This window comes from Carassius gibelio, chromosome A9, assembly GCF_023724105.1.
Source record: "Carassius gibelio isolate Cgi1373 ecotype wild population from Czech Republic chromosome A9, carGib1.2-hapl.c, whole genome shotgun sequence".
NCBI classification, from domain to species: Eukaryota; Metazoa; Chordata; class Actinopteri; order Cypriniformes; family Cyprinidae; genus Carassius; species Carassius gibelio.
The window spans coordinates 20,496,909-20,517,701 of NC_068379.1; the positions used below are offsets into that span (position 1 = coordinate 20,496,909).

At 36.1% G+C, this 20,793-nt stretch overlaps 1 protein-coding gene across 3 annotated transcripts in view; it reads right to left on the reverse strand.

Annotated features, from left to right (window-relative positions):
• LOC128019915 (fibroblast growth factor 14-like) overlaps nucleotides 1-20,793 on the reverse strand; it is a 127,398-nt gene that overhangs the window by 18,274 nt on the left and 88,331 nt on the right. The window lies entirely within an intron of this gene.

A 20,793-nucleotide genomic window follows, 5' to 3' on the forward strand; every position in this document is an offset into this window, starting at 1 on the left:
ATTGTTCACCTAAAAATGAATTCTGTTTTCCTATATTCACTCTTGTGTCTTTTTAAATCTGTTTGGCTTTTCTTTTTCTTTTTTTTTCTTTTTTGGGAGACAATGAAAGATATTTTAGTACTTTTGTCCATTCAATAAAAGTCATCCATTATTGATTTGAACCCCATTAACATTTATTTTATTGACAAACACAGTTCAGAAACAGTCTTCAAAATATGTTTGTGTTCATTTTTGAATAAACTATGCCTTTAATTTAAAAATAAAAAGATATCCCTTGGGAAAGTTTAAACAATTTTGTAAAGGGGTCATATGATGCAATTTCAATTTTTCAAGTGTTACAAGCACTTGGTGCATAAAGAAGATCTGTAATGTTGCAAAGACTAAAGTCTCAAATCCAAAGAGATATTTTTATAAAAGTTAAGACTTGTCCACGCCTTCCTAAAATGCTTCGTTTATAAACCCCCCCACACGTCTACATCACAATGTGGTAATATTTGAATAATGCAAATGTTCTCACAAAGAAAGAAGGTGTACATTTTATTCTCGCTGTTGCTGCCGATGCCATGTCATGGAGACATTGTGTTTCATTGTGAAAGCAAAACTACTTAGTCCTGTGTTCTGACTCATATGATGAGGGGTGTAACATTTCCGTCACACGCATGAGTAATTCAGCCAAACACAACGGAATGGACAGCTGGCCAATCAGAGCACACTTCACATTTCAGAACAATGAGCTTTGTAGAAAAAGACGTGTTTTCAGAAAGGAGGGGCATAGAGGAGAAACAATAATGTGCAGTATATGGAAAATAATGTGTTAGGTTTTTTTTACCTTAAACTGCATAATTTACACATTTCATTACACCAAATTAAAAAAATAATATGACCCCTTTAACCCTCTAAGCACCAAAGTCGCAATATTCTGACAAGATGTCATATTTAATAAAATAGACTGTAGTTCCTAATATGGTGTAATATCTCATTTGTGTTCCCTTCGATTCTAGACTATCTTTACGTCATGTTCCTATTCAAAGTGTTTGAGGTAAGCTACCGTGTCATTGATGTGGAAGCAGTTCAGTTCGTAGCATGCAAATAAATAGTGAGATTTGTGAGACAAAATTGTCAAATGGATAATAAAAAGTCATATTGTGAGGATGTGTTGCAAATGTTATTTGCCGATTCTGACTCTGAGGGGGAATATTTGCCTTTTGGAAATGACGATCAGTCGTCTAACAGTCGCGCTTCTCCCGGTACATCTTTGCAGCTCAATAGTGCCGCAGTGCAAGGTGAGAGTGTTTTACGAAGCACAAATAAATGATCATTTTGTCCCTTTGCACAACGGGGATGGGGGTGGCAGGGGTGGACGTGGTCATAATGTCCATAGGAGAGCTGTTGCTGATCGCGCATGCTCTAAGGGCTGCCGGCAGACAGTACAGGTGCAGTCAGTGTGGAGTAGGTGCGATCTGCGCTGTGCCATGAAATGAGAGGTACCATCCTCTCAAGAACTATAAACTGTGTCAAATAGATACCTGATTGGGCTGATAGCTGGTCAACTGATCAAATATAGACACATGCATTTTACTATGGCACAGTAATACAGTAATAAATGACTACTTTAAGTTTTTTTTTTTTTTTTTTTTTTTTTTTAAACAAACAAAAATAAAAATGTAAATATGTTCAAACATCCATTCACTGAATATTACTGATGAACTGATCAAAAAGTAGGCTACTGTTCACATGCGCTTTACTACTATATAGTGAAGTATTATAGTAATAATTTAGTACTTTTTCCTGTTTTATTGTTGGCTTCCTCTTCTCTGATCATTTGGAAAGAGGATAAAAAGACACACATAAAAAAACATGCAAATAACAAACATCAGTTCAGTATCTACTAGGGATGCACCGGTTGACCAGCCATAAATCGGAACCGGATGGTTTTTGTTTGAAATACGCGATCGGCAATCGGACAGTTTTGGGTATTTTTTCGACCAATTTTTCCGGAAGTGCGCCCACGTGCACATACTACATTGTAATCATTCACTATCATGTCATTTGTGTGAAAGTATTTCGAAATCTGTGTGCAGGACACGAACAGCCATTCAGTACTGGAGGTGCAGAGCTACATGTCTGAGGCACAGATAGCAGGAAGAGAACAGCCGACTGCACAAAATAACAGTCCCTTTCCTGCTCAATGAAGCTACGCAAGTGTATCTGTACCTGTCCGCGCCCTGCCCAAGCGGAGACAGTGAAAGATCTTCAGCTCAACTTCTCACGTGTTGGATGAGAAATAAAACGTACTAAACTGTGACAAAACTTTTGTTTTTTTTTGTAAAGTAGAACATGCATACATGTTTGAAAAGCCAGAAGTAAATGTCAGTTCTGTATAGGATGATTATTTTTATTTTACCTTAAAATTATATTGACTGAATTTGATTTTAAAATCACCTGCAGTAGCACACTGACAAAAAGTGTTTCATTCATCCAATTAAAACATTTTAGGGTAATGATTCACATCAATATTTTTTTTACTTGAGACAACAGTTATTTATTTTTCATTGGCTCAAGTAAAAAAATATAGATGTGAATCATTACCTTTATTTTTTTCATTTTTTTTATTTTATTTATTGGATGAATGAAACACTTTGCATCTTTGTTTTATTCACATCAACATTATTTGATTTTAACATTTTGGAATAATATTTATACAGCATACTTTTATTTAGTCTCTCTGGTAAAGACCAAATTTAAAAACTAAAATACTGAATGCTGATTAAGAAACATCTTATTGTGGTGTTTGGACTGTAGAACTATGCAGTTATTGCCTTTAATTTCACATGGTTACATTTAAGGCCAGTTCTATGTAGTTTCAACCCAAGTCAAAAACAAAAGCTAAATGCTGATGTCTATACCATCTATGTTTGTATTGAATGTAGGTTACTTACAGTGCAATTACTGCCGTTAATTTCAGATGGTTATGGTTATTTTTTTCAGTTTGGCCTATTAAATACCAAATAAACATCTTGTTTATGCACACTTTCCTTTCTTTCTTGTTTGAAAAAAAATCGGAAATCGGTATCGGAATCAGCCAGTTTGCTTATAAAAAATTGGTATCGGAATCGGCCATAAAAAATCATGATCGTGCATCCCTAGTATCTACTATTTCCTGAATATTATTAAATTCGATACAGTCGCCCCAGATGACGTCATACAGGGGCGTAGCAAGCTTTTCAAAAGTGTGGGGGATTGATGTGGTTTGTTTATAAACAATAAAAATTATGAATACAGTGACAGAGGAGTACAAAATGCAGGGCTTAAAGTTCAATTTACTGAATTTCAGGCTTGCAGCGTTTGGCTGGGAAAAAAATAATCCTACATTAAAAAAAAATCAGAAAAGGGGAGAAAAAAAACGTTTTTTTTCTCTGATGTATAAATAATGTAACAATTTACTGTTTTTAAACATTAAAATAATATACACTTTTCTTTCATAGTTCTTCAACAGGTATGCACACAGCTATAATAACAGTATCCCAATAATAGCAATTAGCATTAGTCTAAAAAACTAAATATAATACCGAAAACATTCGACATGTCAACAAAACGATAACAGAACATCTTCCCAAACACATATCAAGCTTATTTAAAAACCTCTAAAGCATAAACACTCATTCAAAATACCTGGAAAAGGGAGATGTAAATAACCATAACCATAAGTTCCCGCCTCCTCAGCACGAGCTGACCGATAACACCCCAAGAGAGGCGGGACTTAAGGCAGAACAGCCAATCATCAGCCGCTCACACTCAAAGCCGGTGTCATGTTTGAGAGGGAGAGGAGGCAGCAGCAGCGAGCGCAGACACAGAGCGCAGAGAAACGGAGGAGCTACTGTAGTAAGGCGTTTGTGCAAAACTGCAGAAAAACTGCAGAAAACGTGCGGGTGTTGAACTCTCTCATCGAGAAAAGTGTGGGTGTTAAAACACCCACATCCCCCACGGGTGCGACGCCCCTGACGTCATAATATGCAAATTAGATACGTCTATTTACACCCCACGTAAACTTTTGGTCATGCCCAACATTATTATAATTTACAGTATATCTCTATCTTTAAGCCCTTTGAAGCCACAAGCTTTTGAAATCTTGATGTCAAAATACTGATTTCTTTCCGAAAAACCCTGGCACCTAAATGGTTAATATCTAATCTCTTCGACAGCAATGAGATAAAAATGGAGATCAGCTGTTGCATAAACTACACAATGGAGCAAATATCTAACAATGTTTTTAATAATATAATGCGTGCCGCCGCATTTGTGTGTGCAATTGAAGAGCATGTGCTAACACTGTATGACAGCTGATAGGACAGGAAGAAAAAAAATTTCTGACATATGGCCTGACTCTGATCTCATCTGACTGCAGTTCACTATTGTTCCACTGAAGATCCCTCGTCATCACTACTTTTACCATGCCCGTTTGACTAGTGCCTGATGCTGAGGCGAAGTTCTACATAAAAAAATAAAAAAATCAAATAAAATAAAATAAAAACCTTCTTGTCAAGAAAAACAAATATATATATATATATATATATATATATATATATATATAGTATACATACAGAAATTAAATGCACAATATTTTATTCATGCTATGGCACATCATATACATACAGAAGTTAAATTATCAATATTTTCTTCAGCACTTGCATTAAATTCTTGTTTGTGGTCTTTTTTGGGGCTTCACATTAAAAGTGACTGGTCAAATGCAGTTTACATACAACATACAGTGACATTCTTTGTCAGATTAGGTAAAGCAGATTATACTCATGTGAATCCAAATAATTATAAGCATGCATTAACCTTAAATAGGGCTTTATTCATTGACCTGCAAAGGAATAATGCATCTGTATCATCACTGGAATATAATTTAATCCTAAACTATGCAATAGCCTACATTTATGAAATCCAATGCAACTGTTTAAATTAATCAGACAAAGTGCCCTCACAGAAACTATGAGATTAACAGCAATGGGTTTACCCCTTAAAAAAATTTGTGTACAATTTAAGGTATAAATATTTACTACGTGTGTCTGGTTATTAGATTTAGTCAGTATTATATACACAGAGGGAAAAAAAGTGTCCAATATATATATTTATTTATTTTTTTCCTTCATATCTATGAGGGCTGGGCACATCTCAGCCGCTCTGACAGACTTAAATGTTGCACTCCTAGTCACAAGCTGCATCCCAAGATGTTTCAGGTATTTAGATTAATGATGTAACCCCTTAAATGAAATAAGAGACGTCTGCTAAACGAGGGGCTCGCTCCGCACAACAGCAGCATCTTTACACCTCATAAAAAGACCCTTTATGAACGTGTTGTAATTGAGATCTACGGTCAACAACCCCGGATGACATGCAGGAGTTATGACTCCCGGCAGAGCATTTGGACTTTGTTCAGTGACATGTGTTAGCGTGTGCACTTGTTTGCGGAGTTTATTACAGGGTGATCATTTTAATAGGATACCCATTAAAATGAGAAGCAACTCTCTGTGCATTATGCCAAGTAACACTGCTACAAAATGACAGTAATATTACCCACACAATGCTTTGGCATGCAATGTATCACAAAGGCCAGAGATATTTCAATACTAGCACTCATAATACAATTAGATCCTGCTCAAGAATGCAGGTCGATGGAGGAGTACTTAGGCCTAAGTTTGGATCTTTGGATTTTGAACATGGTTTGCAAACCAAGCCAGCGGTCTTTCTTCCCTAAACTCATCTGTTCAACAGTCCTGTAGATCCTGTGGAGCCAATTTTGAGCAGATCTAAGCCAGGCAGCACAGTCCAAATGTACTGTGTGGTAGGAGAGATGTGATTATGTTGGGGGTCTATCTGTGTTTATAGAGAACTGAGAGATGCCACCCCACACCGCACACACACAAACCATCTAAAGCCCAGAAGAGAAAAGCTGCCAGAGCTGTCAGAGCAGACGTGTATGTGGGAAGGGGAGTGGGTGTTCGTGTATGTTTATAAAACAAGACTGTGGAGGGATCCCGAACAGTTGAAAATATCTCCCCGTCTGGCAACGGGGATGAGGCACGCTGTTAAAGGTAGTGTGTGGGTTGAGCGTCTGTGCTATGCAGAGCGTTACCAAACGAAACCATCTGCGCCTCAGAGATATCTTCTGAGAAACAACTGGAGACGCTGTATCTCGCTTTTCATCTCATAGCGGGTGCATACAGAAATGCCACAGCTTGCGCTGAGAGCTTAGAAACACATTGAGATGCTCCAATCCACAGTTATAGCTGTGACATATATACACCATAACTCAGATTAAAAAGGCCAACTGACTTTGATTTAAGAAGAAACTTTGTTTCCACAAGTAAACTAGCAAATATTGTAGGATTCATCTCACTCTGGATATATGAATAAAGCATAAATTTAAGGATGCAGTATATTTAATGGTATTGCATAAACTAAACACAATTATTGGGGGAGATATTCACATGCTTATAAAAATGTTAGAAAAACATTTGTCTGAGATCTGCGATCATGTATTAATGCTATTGATTAAATGGAATGGATGTTTTACATTAGCTAATAATAACCTCTTTAAATGTAGTGAGATTAATCTGTCATCTGCTTTTACAGTACATGGGTAATCCAATGAAAACGTGACCTTGTCTTTTTTAATCATTACCTCTGTGTCCTGCCATTTCACCCTCTGTGCACCTCACCCTGCTACAACAGCAGCTGTTGTTTACACTTGTTTTTTATTTTTTGTTGTTGTTATTTATGACCAACCCCTGTCAAAGTTCTCATAGAACCATTAGTCTGAAATTAGAGCCTGAATATTTAAAGCAATGTTAGAGACTGATACAAGTTGTCAATTGATAAAAAAGTATAGCCCCAAGACTTTAATATTACATGAATGCATGAAAAAAATACTTCCTTGCCTTATCTGTGCAAAACTATATCCAGCTCCAGTCATTCTGCAACACGTGCACAAAACCAAAATTGCTTTATGTTGGTTAAGCATAACAAAGGGTGTGTCTCAATCAGCTGGCTATTTCAGTAGTCAAGGAACTGATCCGGGAGTTGGCCATTTTAAAGGAAAGGACAATTTCCTTTACTGAATTTGTACTGAATTAAAATACTTTGACTTGCCCATTTCAAGTGCATTATTGTAAATGTCACATTTGTTTAAAAACCACTGAGAAAGGAGTTCAAATTATTTTCTATGGTAATTGGGGCCCTATGATTTCTTCGATGCGGAAAACACGGACGGAATCACAGAATCCAATCATAAATATGGAATTTACTGAATAATGTGGAATGTCACAGAATTTGTCTTTTTTTTTTATTAATTAATCAAAAGTAGGTCATTACACTTAATTCAAAAGGTCATGTTGACTAGTATATGTAAATATTGAACCTGTTGCATGTTCTGTGTGTCTGAGTGTGTGAAGGGCACAGATGTTCGGTTTCATTTACTACACACATACTGAGGCTCGCAGTCATTTCAGCATCTGTTGTCTCACTAAGTGAGGACATAAATACATTAATAACATCTCCAAAACTGTTCTGAGAGTCACTTTACATGCATTTTACAGTTTAATTTGAGTAAAACTAGCGTCATATCATCTAAACATGAACAGTAAAGGTATTAACGGCAACCCGTCAAAAAAAAAAGTCTGGTTTAATTTGAACACATTTGTACCAGAAATATGTTACTATTGTTCAGTATATTGTAGTCTGCTACTAATACTATAATAAAACAAACATGATTTTTTGTATAATCACACAACATTTCTTCCATGTTCCCTTTGTTTGCTAAAAAAAAATTAAGTTTGCTTAATGTTATATAATTTCAAGATAAATTTAATTAATGTATATAATTAATGTATATACCTTCATCTGATGACCAGAAACATTTAAATACTCAACACAGCATTTTTGAGGCGGAAGAAAAAACATTTCATAAGGCTATTTTAAGAATAAGTTTGAATAAATTACGCAATAATTTAAATAAAACGGAATTTAGGAAAACAATAAAATGGATTTCATAGGGCCCTAGGTAATCGACAATATGATTGCTGGAACATCCCTACAATGTTAGAAAGAGATGAGAAAAAACACCAGTTCCTTTGATGAATTGTGTTATTGCATCTCAAGAACACAGAGTGGGAAGTTCCTGTGCTTTATAGTTCTTAAACCCATTGGTTTAATTTCCTATAAAAATAACTAAAATTACTGACATTAATTCACAACATGAACAAATAATGACAACATGTAGTTATGACATCAAGCAACAGAAGACAATATTGGAATATTTACTGCCTTTCCTTTTGTAATGTGGTTTGTGATGTAAAATTAATCTGAATGATGTGAAACAGTATTGATTTCTGTACAGTGCTTTCCTTTTGAGAGGAAATAAAAGATGCTCTAGAGCTCTAGGGTCTGTGTGCGTGTATTGTTTGCTGCAAGAGGTGAAGGAGTGCTGTGTTCTTTACATTTTCTGAGCACAGCTTCATCTCTGTGATGGCCCGGTGCGACGACAAAGTTATAGAACAGATCTGTGGGAAGCTGTCTGTACTCTTGGCCTGAGGGGCTGGCATGGAAACATGCTTATTGAGCATGCAATGGTGCTCATTAAGTTTTCACAAGCAATTCAAAAACACTGTGTAACAAAAATATGCAGTACTTTGTTCTGTAGACAAGTGTGAATGGAGGAAAAAAGGAATAGTGAGATAAAAGGATGAAAGAACATTGACAGGGACATCTGCAGAGAAGTGGTTATTCAAGGTCTGAAGTGAGATTGTATGACAGCCTTACAGCCAAGCAAGCTAATGGAAAAATCAAACACTCTTCACTAGAATGTCCTCCCTTTTCAAGTATTGATGAAAAATCTGATTCATTTCACCAATCCATTTGAGCTATCAGTGTTCACGGAAGTCACTTTTTTGCAAAAAATTACATATTTAGATAAAAGTTAGTTAGGCACACATCACTATTGCTCATATTTATTGTTCTTCTAAGCAATCAATAAAACAGACAATAAAACCATTAGAAAAATCCTATAAAAAACCTTAGGCACAATGCCATAGAAACTTAAGAGTGGGCCTGTATATTATTACCTAAGTATCCACACAGAACATCTTAACAACACCCTCATATAGTCCCTTCTGTGATAAATGTCCTGACCAACAATCTTTTTTCATATGATGTGTGAAGGTAAAAAGGTTTAAAAAATTTGGGTGTGCTAGCTTACTAGGGTGAACCCCTCTGTATTATTACTGAATGACAATTGTCTGTTGAATTTCTCTAAGCTAAAAAAAAAAACCTTGCTGGCAGGTTTAACATCTGAAAAAAAGAAAAGAAAAAAAAACCTTAGCGTAACACAGGCTTCCATAACAAAGCCTGGATATGTACAAGTGGTTGATGCAACTTTTGGGCAACTTATAAAGCTGGAAATACCAACGGCTCAGGTGAACTTGGCACAAATCTCTATATTAAAGATCTGGACTATAGCTGCTGAGAAGATCTACAAGTATATTGCACAAAACAACAACCAGGACCCAGATTGAAAGCCTTAACACTGTATTTTTTATTAATTTATTAATTTATTTATTTTTCTCTCTCTTGACTGATGAAATTCATGTTTTATGATTCCTGTGGCTTTTGTTTTCTGTTAACTTTTCTATCCATTAAGTAGCCCATTGTAAAGAGACTGTGGGGTTAGGACGAGGGAGGAAGGGTTGGCAGGGATGTTGAATTGATGTGTTTTCATGTTCTCATATTGTTAACAATATATATTTTTTTTTTTATCTAATATTTGAATTGTATTCAAAACCTACAATATATAATCTGATAGTTACACAATCTAGAAAACACTTTCCCCTACAAAGCTTCAATTAAGTTTTGTTAGCAGACTTTACTGTTGATTGCTACTTTTTTTTAAATGGTAGCCTGAGGCTGATGCTATTTGAGTAGCTTGGAGTTAGGCAAGCTACAGTTTCAAACTCAGTTAATTGCTGAATGTGTTTTTCTGTAGACCTTGATGGCTTTAACATTGCTATCTACAGCAGCATAAAGAAAAGGCAAGAGTTTGTGATGCTTTTATGAAACATTCATCCAGCCCTACTACAAAAATATAATAAAATAAAATTACCGTTGGAATTTTTTGAAGCATCGAAAATACATTTTGGTCCAAAAATAGCAAAAACTACGACTTTATTCAGCATTGTCTTCTCTTCCGTGTCTGTTGTGAGAGAGAGTTCAAATCAAAGCAGTCTGGATATCCGGTTCGCGAATGAATCATTCAGTTCACCAAATCGAACTGAATCATTTTAAACGGTTCGCATCTCTAATACGCATTAATCCACAAATTACTTAAGATGTTAACTTTTTTTTAATGTGGCTGACACTCCCTCTGAGTTCAAGCAAACCAATATCCCGGAGTAATGCATGCACTCATCAAATAGCCAATTTTTTTAAAAATATATATATTTTCCTTAACACTGAAATTTTTTAACATTCTAGCAGACATTATTACAATAAAACAAAATTTGATTTAAATTTTTTTAATGATTTTTGTGTCTTTCTCGGATGGTTTTAAACGCTTCCATGCTGCTGTCATGTTTGTTGCATTAGTGCACCCCTCTATTTGATCCCATCACGTCATTGTTCAGTACAATTTATTTGGTCTTTTGGCTTAATTTCGGATGCCGAACATTCTGTGCATCCCTACTTAGCATGAAATAAATGTATTTTAAAATATATTCATTAATATATTCATTTTTCAATAGGGAAAGCATGTCTGTAAAACTGAAGGTGGGCAAGGCTGGGATTCAATCCATAGTAAACACCACCCACGATCAGCATCTTCTCTAAAAAAAATAAGATTCTAAGCTAACTACAGGTTCTCCAAGTCCACTCTGACAGTTGACTATACGCAAATCAGTGTTATCAGGCTGTTCTGCTAAGACACAACTAATTTAATCTTTTCAATTAATGTCCTGGTCAGATTTGTAGCTCCTCTTTTATCATTCCATGGGCTCATTTGCACATTTTATCTTCAGACAGCAACAGGCTGCACTATGCTTTGACATATACCACCATTAGAAAGACAAATGAAAGGATATATTTCTTCATGGGTTATAAGTCTTTTCACAAGTGAACATGTTTTATGGCCTTGGCTTGCATTATTGAATACTATATGGAAAGTATAAGCAGAAACAATGGCAACTATAGGAAGCTTATCCTGTGGGAACTGGCTATTGTGCCCCATGAACTTAATTTATCATGTGCAAACAAGATTCACGGAGGAGCAAGTAACATCAAGATCTTTCTTTTACTACAATATAATGTACATACATCAAGAAGTAGCATTCAACGTGGAGCAGCAGAAAAGACTTGCATGATTTGGGATGTATTATGCATTACCAATAAAAATGTCTGCCATGCATGTTAAGCAGTCTTGCCTTTTGAGTTTAATATGCATGGAAACCTTCATTATCTTCTATGTAATTTGCTCATAAAGTACAAGTGAGCTAACAATAGCGAGAAATAGTTTCTGCTCACGAAACACTGAAATAGCACTTATAAATGCACAATAAGTGTTCTCAGAGATGTATAATCAAAGAGCAATTGCCGTTACAGACATGACATCAGAAAAGTGCTATTAGAGATTGGGAAATCCACTTATACTTACAGGCATGACAAAAAAGGACCTGGATTTTTGGAAAGCAGTAAACTACAAAGTTAAAAGAGTTAAAACAGTCAAATATTCTCATTTGTAATTACTTTGGAAGATAAATCTGAATCTTGATTTTCTGATTCATCCAATGAGTTGTAGGGAGTATCCTTTTATTGGTGTGAACAATGTGAGCATTCAACAATCGCTTCCTCTAAATCTGTCAACACACTACCAACTCACAGTCTAGTCTTGTCCTCAGATTGATCAACTACAAATTAACACAGTTATGCATTGTGTCTTTATTATAGTCTCATTATAAAGATCATAAACATTCACTGGGAAGTTAAACAAATTTATACAGTACGTGTCGAACATTGCATTCAAAAATCTTATAAATGCCTGATATTATTTTTAAGGGAGGTAGTTGCACATGCACTTCATTTTATCAATTGTTGATAAAACAGTACTTCTTATTCCATTTATACTAGAGACTTCACTCAGCAGTCTTCCTTCCCACACTGACAGCTCCATGCAATACAATCTTTCTATTCATAATATAAAAAGACTAAATATCTATGTCTACTCAAACAACCTCGGTCAAGAAAACAGAAAATGTTTTCCATAAAAGCATAAGCCACTAGGGCTTCAACAGACAATGTCTTAAGTGAAGTGTAACGGATATGCAGATCATCGATTCATGTGTTTAATTCAGATTTTCCAAATGAAACTCTTTTTGCACCAAGTGCCTGGCCTGGCACCAGCCTGGCTGGACTTAAATTATTTACGATGCCCATGCAAGCTTCAAAGAAGAAATGAAAATCCCCAACCACATTCCAACACTGGAGACAAAGGAAACCTTTCGTATAAGTTCCTTACTTTCATTTTATTATTAATATGTATTTTTAAATATGTTTATGGATTGCATAAAATGGTTAATCCTTGTTATGTGGAGAGTATAAGTGCTAAGCTTATACTTTAGGAAATGTCTCCCCTCACTTTAACCTTCTCAAAGAGAGCCATGTTTCTGCAACCCCCACTTTTGCAGGTCGTAAAAGTTTACGACCACACAGGACAGGAGAGAAGCCAAATCACTGGCTTCTTTTGAACAATGCATTCTATGGAATGTTTTCATTAACTTTCTGTTTTTATGTTTTATACATGTATTACGTATTCCCTTTTGGTACATTTAGATGTTTCCCAACATCTGCAGTGTTATCATGTGTTAAACAAATCTTTAAATATGTGTAATTCTACATTTGTTTATAACTTCATGTTTTGATCACATATATCTATTATGTTTAGTCTTGTTCTAATCGTCATGCTCTGACAGACCCATTTATCTAGCGCAAAGTAATGAAATATGTATGTTGAATTACAAACTTGCTAGAATAATCCCTGGAATTTGGACAAGCCCTAGATCTCCAGGGGGGGGGGCTGTCTTCACAGAGACAAAGGAACTTTTCCCTCCGTTTCAGATCGCGGACTTTCATTGGCTGTTTACGCGAAAAAGGGGCGTGAACCATTTCAAGCCATAAGAACGACCGAACAAGGTCCGCCGCTTTCTTCTTCCTCTTCTTCTCGTTCTTGGTTCTCGGACACGCTGCTCTCCTGTGCGACCCTCCGCGCGGCCTCGTGCCGCGCTCATAGCGCAAACCCCCTCAGCACAGGAGCTGAGAGAAAAAGACATTTTAATGGCTCCTTTGGAAGCTTTCGTTTTCGTTCTTTTCTTTTCTTTTCTTTACTAAGTTTATTCAACTATTCGCCTCTCCACGCAAGGAAGACGAATTCTGACAATGTTTGTTGAACCTTTCAAATACCGCGCGAGGACAGAACAAAGGACCACGTGCTCCACGCTCACGCAAAGATCCAGCGAAGCGTGCACGCGCGTCACATGGCCTCCGGCACACGCACGCTGTTTTCAAAAGGACAAGCGCACAAAGCTTCATAAAAAGACCACGCTCACGCGCTGGGCCATGCAAGTATCACTTTTCTATGGAGATTTAAATGCTGGTTTAAAGTGTTGTTATGATCTGATTTGTTGTTGGCTTCCAAAAGTTACTGACTGTGATTTTCATACCTGAGCTCCTTATGTGATCTCATTCTATTTTCTCTCTCTCTCTCTCTCTCTCTCTCTCTTTTATTTGGATTCGTTATGTATTGTATAAAGCTTACTGTTTGTATTGTCGTACGCATATTTACTCTGTGTGATTTGTAGTTTGATGTATTACTAGTTTAATTATTAAAAACCCATATACTGACGATTGGCTTGGACTCCACCCCACTCACATTACGAGTCACTGAAATGTCTGATCTATAGCTACAAGCTCTAAATTTAGAAACTAAATTTATCATAAGGATAGGATAATATTTTCATGGCCAGAGAATACTTTTCCTTGAATTATAAGGCGTGATAACTTTATTGAAAATTGATAGGTCTACAGTGGTTTGCTGGACATACCACGGTTTGATTTGCAGTAATTTACAGTAAGAGATATCACAATAATTGATATGAAGAATGTAATATTGACATATTAATGAGTAAGTTACAGTGCCCTGTGATTATTTATTGTTATAGGCAATTGAGCTATTTTTCATAATCAATCAAATTTAATGTAACTGTCATCTGAGATCTAAATTAATCATATTCCTGATTAATTATTCAAATTCCCTATATATCATTTGAGTTAATTATTCTGTAAAACTCATTGTTGTTACAGAAGCCTGACTGCTCACAACAACATGAAAATCCTCAGACATAGCCAAAGCTTTTCCTCCTGTGCCATCAAGAAGATCCTCCACCTCTCAGACCGTCTCCTGCTCTCTAATCAATACTGCGTTCTTTCCACTCTGTTGCACTCAGATTATCTGTCAGAGACACATAATGCATAGCTCCAAAAGTAGGCCATCTCTTTCTTACAGCATCCTTTTTTATGAATACATAGGCAGATTTTACAAGGTGATTTTACCTTACACAACCCCCACCCTTTCATTCGAGGACTAATGTAGCTACCAGCCTCCATTATGAATGCACGGCCCTTCCACAAAGGAAAACTGGACATTCAATTGAGTGGACTGCTCTACATTTTTATTCACTTGTGAACTAACAAACTTACATTACCATCATGTCGATAACTAAAAGGCAGTTGTAACGACCAAATAGCAAATTATGTTAGATGTTCTTTATAGATAAAGGCCTTTCATCTATCTGTGAATGACATCTCCATCCTAACTGCTTTCCAGAATTATAAGAAGGAAGCTAAACTCCCCCTAAAGCAGGTAAAAAAGCTTTACAGAACACCATTCTCTTGAGAACATACATTACTGTTCAATTGTTTTGGGGTTAATAATAATAATAATAATAATAACAATATTTTTATTCAGTAAAGACACATGAAATTGATCAAAAGTGACAGTAAAGACATGTATAACTTTATAAAATATTATTTTAAATAATGCTGTTCTTTTGAAATTTCTATTTATCAAAGTAATTTCAAAAAAGAATTCTCGGTTTCCACAAAAAAATTTTTTTTGTTCACAGCCTGTGTTCCAAAGCTCATAAAGTCATTATATGGCTGAAAACAGATGACAAAAATTCATTTAAATTGAAAACGTGGCCAAACTTGCCTGAAGATACGGCCAGCCTAAAATAGACTAAACTGGCATGGATGTAATGCCACTGTCGGGGAGCAAGCAAAGGGTTCCATTTAGATGTTGCCTTACAGTGAAATTGCTTTCGCCTCCATTAGTCACCTGACCTTGTTTTGCCTATGTGTTTCCAAATAAGACCCCTCTCTGTTGCACAAGCTGGCAGAAGGAAACTTTATCAGTGTGTCAAGCTCCATCTCACTGGTGGGGCTCCATTAACTCTGCGACTGGTCTTTCACACGGCACCTTCCTCCCAAACCTCCATCCACCTTTGACTGCACTGGTTTCGTAGGCGAGCTACTGTAAGCGGAGTTCTATATCAATGCCAGTAAAAAAAAAAAAAAAAAAAAAACACTGACATCTTGTCATTGACCCTTAGGCTATGTGATGCAAAAGTGCTTATGCTTAGTGACGGTCTATTCAAAATTGTATTGTCTGCACAATGGACATAGTTATAACTATATATGGGCTAAAATATAATTCATCTTAACAGAATGAAAATAGGCCTATTTATACATGACTTGTCCCCTGATTCTAGCTTGCTTTGACCTTATTGTTCATTATTGCATGAAGATGGTTTCTCACCAGTCCCTGGTTCCTCTCTCTGCTGCCTTTGTATTCAGGTAGCACTGTTTGGTGAAGCTTATTTAAAAAAAAATTATAATAATAAAAAAAACACTGCATGTTTGCATTTTCCATTCAATAAGGCGTTTCATCATAAAATATTATGCTCTGTGATTTTGGTTGCTTGTTCAAACAAAACAAAACAAACAAACAAAAAATGTGTAGGAAGATTTAGACGTGAACGTGAGAATAAAACTCTTGAGAATATAATCAGACTGAGCCATCTGCCATCACTGATAAAAATACCATGGGATGAACTCACTCATATCGTCTCTGTTACAGTTTATAACCTCAGGGGTTTTTTGTTGTTGTTGTTGTTTTTGGTCTGAGTTTCCTTGCCCTTTGGAGAAATGTTCCCCTTAAGACAGGAACAAATATATCAAAAAATTGTGAAGGTATTTTATTAATTTTAATGGCACTGATAATTTTGCAATCGTCAGGTAGTGGCCTTCAGTGGGAGGGCAGGGATTGGACGGTGCTTATCTCTGACTGGACAGGTTATGTGAAACCTCTGGTTAGATATGAAAAAAAAAATGCTGTAAGAAGACAAGTTCTTATCTTTAACCAACATATACAAGAAATCCTGGCAACCAGTCAACTCATAGCAGGAAACATTGAAAGATTTGAATGTTTTTATAACCCACTATTATACCCCAACACCAATTAATGAGATTACAAGTACTGTAGATAAACATCAAGTGACCGGAAATATTGTCATTACTTCAGGAGATGACAGATAAGGTTACATTAATTCATAGGACTAAAAGCTCTATCACTTAGTAATATGGCAAAAAGATCCATAATAAGATTCATGCATTACTGCACAATGCTTTGGCTGCATCATACAGTAAGTCTTCATAAAATAAATCAAATACTTGACTAATCAAATTGGTTCTATAGTGCACTGAGCTTTATAAGCAACCTCTGGTAGCAATAGTTCAAACTACACAATCACCAAAGGGATGTAAGCCTACAGGGGCTAGTCTACTGATGTGAAGAGTCAATCTAACACTCATGAAAGGTAGCTCTAACAAGTGTAGCAGGGCGAGAAAGCTATAGACCTCAATCCAGAGGAGGACAAACAGCTTTGAAGAGAGCCAGAGATCCACGAAATGCCAAATCACTCGGCCATATAACGTCATAAAGAGACTAAAATAAATGAATATGCCTAATGTTCTTTGCCATTTGTTTTAATAGTTAAATGCAAATTTCTCATTCACTCAAGCAGACAAGTATGTTTGCTTTTTAGAGCTTTGTATTGTTTTGTATTTATATAATTGCATAACTGTCACACCTGCAGCCACCCATAAATGGAGCTTGATTATTATTCCAAAGGAGGAATCAGCCTATGAACATCAGCGGCAGAGTGGAAAGCAGAGTTTGAGCCCTTTGAACAAAAGAGATGGATTGAAAAATGGAAGATTATTGAAGTCTTTCTTTTCTCCCAGGCATGAATCCATTGTGGTGAAATTCAGGATGCTTCGATACTATCAGGTCACTTGTACTCCCGCGCTTGACAGAAAAAAAAGGCTCGACAGACAAAAGACCAGGATGCAGTGCTAGAGCTTCTTAATGGAATTCTGCTCTATTCAACAGGACTATCGTATTCTCTCAGCCTGACTCTAAGAGAGAATAGAGATCAACTAATCAAAGTGGGCCGTCAGTGTGCCTTCATTTATGTTTGACTGATGAAGGCAAATGAGTAACGATTGATCGTACACTATGAAATGTTATTAATCTGTGATTCAGTAAAGTCCTGGAATGACAGAAATGGACACACAATTGTTTCAAAACTCATATTAGCCACAGCAGACAAGTTTTAGTGGTCTCTGAATAATAATAAATCTCATTCTGGTCTACTTTCCTGCCTTTCAGTCTTTCCCAAAACGATACAAATGCTATTAATTCCATTTATTATTTCTATTAATTTAATTTAGCAGAATGTAAAAATCCCTATTAAGTATTTAGCTCTTCAAAAAGGTTTAAAATTGTTCTCATGTTTGCTGTAGCGCTAGAATTAAAAGTAATTTTTAATACACATCTGAGGGCATCTATAAGTGCCTTTTTTATTCACTATTGAAAATGGCCTCTAATGGATGGAGGGTCAGGTAATAAAGACACATTCTTGTAGAAAAGAGAAACAATGACAAATGAATGTACAAACCTAAGAGAGCAGACAGAGAAAAAGGAGGGGAGCTTTCTCTGCCATTACTTGAGTCATTCACACAGGAACAGAAAGAGCAGAAAAGAAGCAGTGATAGAAAGCTGAGAGAGCGTGTGGGCACATCCATAGAGTTGATTAGTAAGCCCATTAGGACCAAGAAAAATGTTCATTCTATAAGACTCCCCAGTGAAATATGCTGGGTCAGCTGTGGCTGAATTTCGAATCAAAGCATGTGGAATTTATCAAGCAAAACATTTCACATCGAAGTCCAAATTATGAAACAATAGTCTAATCCAATTGAATTGATCTATTTTAAGTGCGGCTAAAATGTATGTCCAGAACTATCTAAATAATTTTGGTGGTCACACCACCCTTTCTCTGTATGCAAAGTTATCTGTACAGTATGTGACTATTACATTTACAACTACATTTAAAGGCACAACATGTAAGATTTTTTATTAAAATATCCAAACACTACTAGAACAGTGTTATATATTTTGGTGAGTTGTGTACTTACATTATCCCAAATGTTCCAAAGAATGTTTAAATCCAGAGAAATAACCGTGTCCATAGTGTCATGCCTGCCAATGACATCATGACCCCTCAATTTCTGGTGTTTAACATAGAAACACCAAAGATGATTTAATATGTTGTGTGTTTTAACTGACAGATGAATCGCACAGAGTAGCATTATAACAGAACTTTCCAATGTATTTAGTATAAAACAGTGCTGGTTTTTTTTTCCAATACATGCATGACCGGAAGGAGCGGAAGTGATCGGGGTGGCATAATAAAAGCTCCGCTGCTTTCAAGCCATGTGTCGTGTTCGTTCAGCAGCCTCATTTTGCTTTGATGGCTTTCAGCCTCACACTGCTTCTTTCTACTACGTTAATAAATCATTAGCTCATCCACGAACATGATTTGAGTCACGTGGGACTGCATCGGCTGTGGGGATGAAGATGACAACTCCCATGATTCCACACTCCCATGAGTCACGGCATCATCAAACTTCTTTGTTTGTTTTGAATTTGTGCTCTAGTGGTGAAAAATGACATATTGTGCCTTTAAATGTATTAATTCAGAAGACACTTTTATCCAAAATGACTTATAAATGAGGTGATTAATTCTAAGGAAGTAGCAGCATAAGAAGTGCTATAATGCAATTCCAATATTTTGGGCGCTATAGATTGTGTATCGACAGCATTCACTCAAGTGCTCATGGAAAAGATGAATATGTACTATGCAGTACTCAGTCAAATAATGACCAGCACCTGAGAGGAAAGGAAACACCTCACTGATTGCCATGGTTGCCAGTAGTTAATGACCATCTGGTAAATGTGGACACACTGCGCTGTAGGCTAAATGTAATGTTTGATGGTAAACATCAAGACTTTAATATAGTACAAATGTTTCAGCAACAGATTTTGCTAAAACCACTAATGCACATGCAGGTGTGCATAATTGTAGTTTGCATTTAAAACTAAACTATAAAAGAGACATGCTCTATTATGTATTATAGCTAACAAAAAAAATATCTATTGAAAGTGAAGATGATTCTACTTAACTTAACTCAGCTACCCGTATACCTACCCTGGGCTCTTTATTACTTGGTAGCAATGGTACTCCCAACTTCAAGAAGTTAGCAGCACCAACAAAAATTTAGGAGCACGCACTGAATATTAAGAAGCATCACAACTTGAGAGGAAGGGATGGCAACATCCTGATGATTAAAAGCTTCAGCAATTGAACCTGATTCTGAATTCTTGACCATACAATGCCCAGCATTTCTTGTTATGGTGCATCGATCTTTCATGGCCAATTCCGATTGCTAATGATTTAGAAGCGAGTAAGCTAATTCTGATTCTTTTTTTTTTTTTTAAAGCAGGAGACAAGAAATTTTTTAAATATGAGCTCATTAACAAGATGTTCATCTGTTCTATTACAGTCTGTATCTGTAGCCATTTAAAATTAAAGACAACCACAGCATTTTAATCATGATCCAAACAATGATGCTGAATACTGTACATGAGCAGTTTCAGACATAAATAAGAATGTATTATTTCAAAATGTGATGCAAAAACAGAATGGTCTGACTTGAGCTTTGTGAAATGATGCTACATAAAACATCTGCAAGAAACAAAAACAGCAAACGGTCTGAATGAAAATGCAAATTCACTCTCTGACAGCAAGCAGTGCTTATAGAACTATATTATATATATTATATATAGAACTAAATTCTTTATATAAGCAATAAACAGAGGCAAGAAAAACTTTAAACTTTTCTCAAGACAGTCAGTTCCCCTAAGAATACATTAATTTAAACCCCCACGACCAATTAAATATTTAGGATTTTCTTTATGTGTTTTGCACATAGAGAAAAGTGAGCCTGCGTTATGCCTGCTACAGTACTTTCTTCTCTTTGCGTCCATCTTCAGCATCTCTAGCCTCTGTTAATGGCTTTTACAGACTTCGTAATATTTCCACAAAAATTTTATTTTGGAAAATTATTTCAGTGCAGTTTGTGCAAGTCAAGAACAGAGATCAGCTGAAATAAAACAAAAACCGGTCGGTTCCAAGTTAGTTCCCTGTCACGTGACATCCGAGTTCAGCGGAACGGAGTGATTGATGACTAATATAACCAATCTAATATAAAATGCGCATTAAAGTTAAGAAT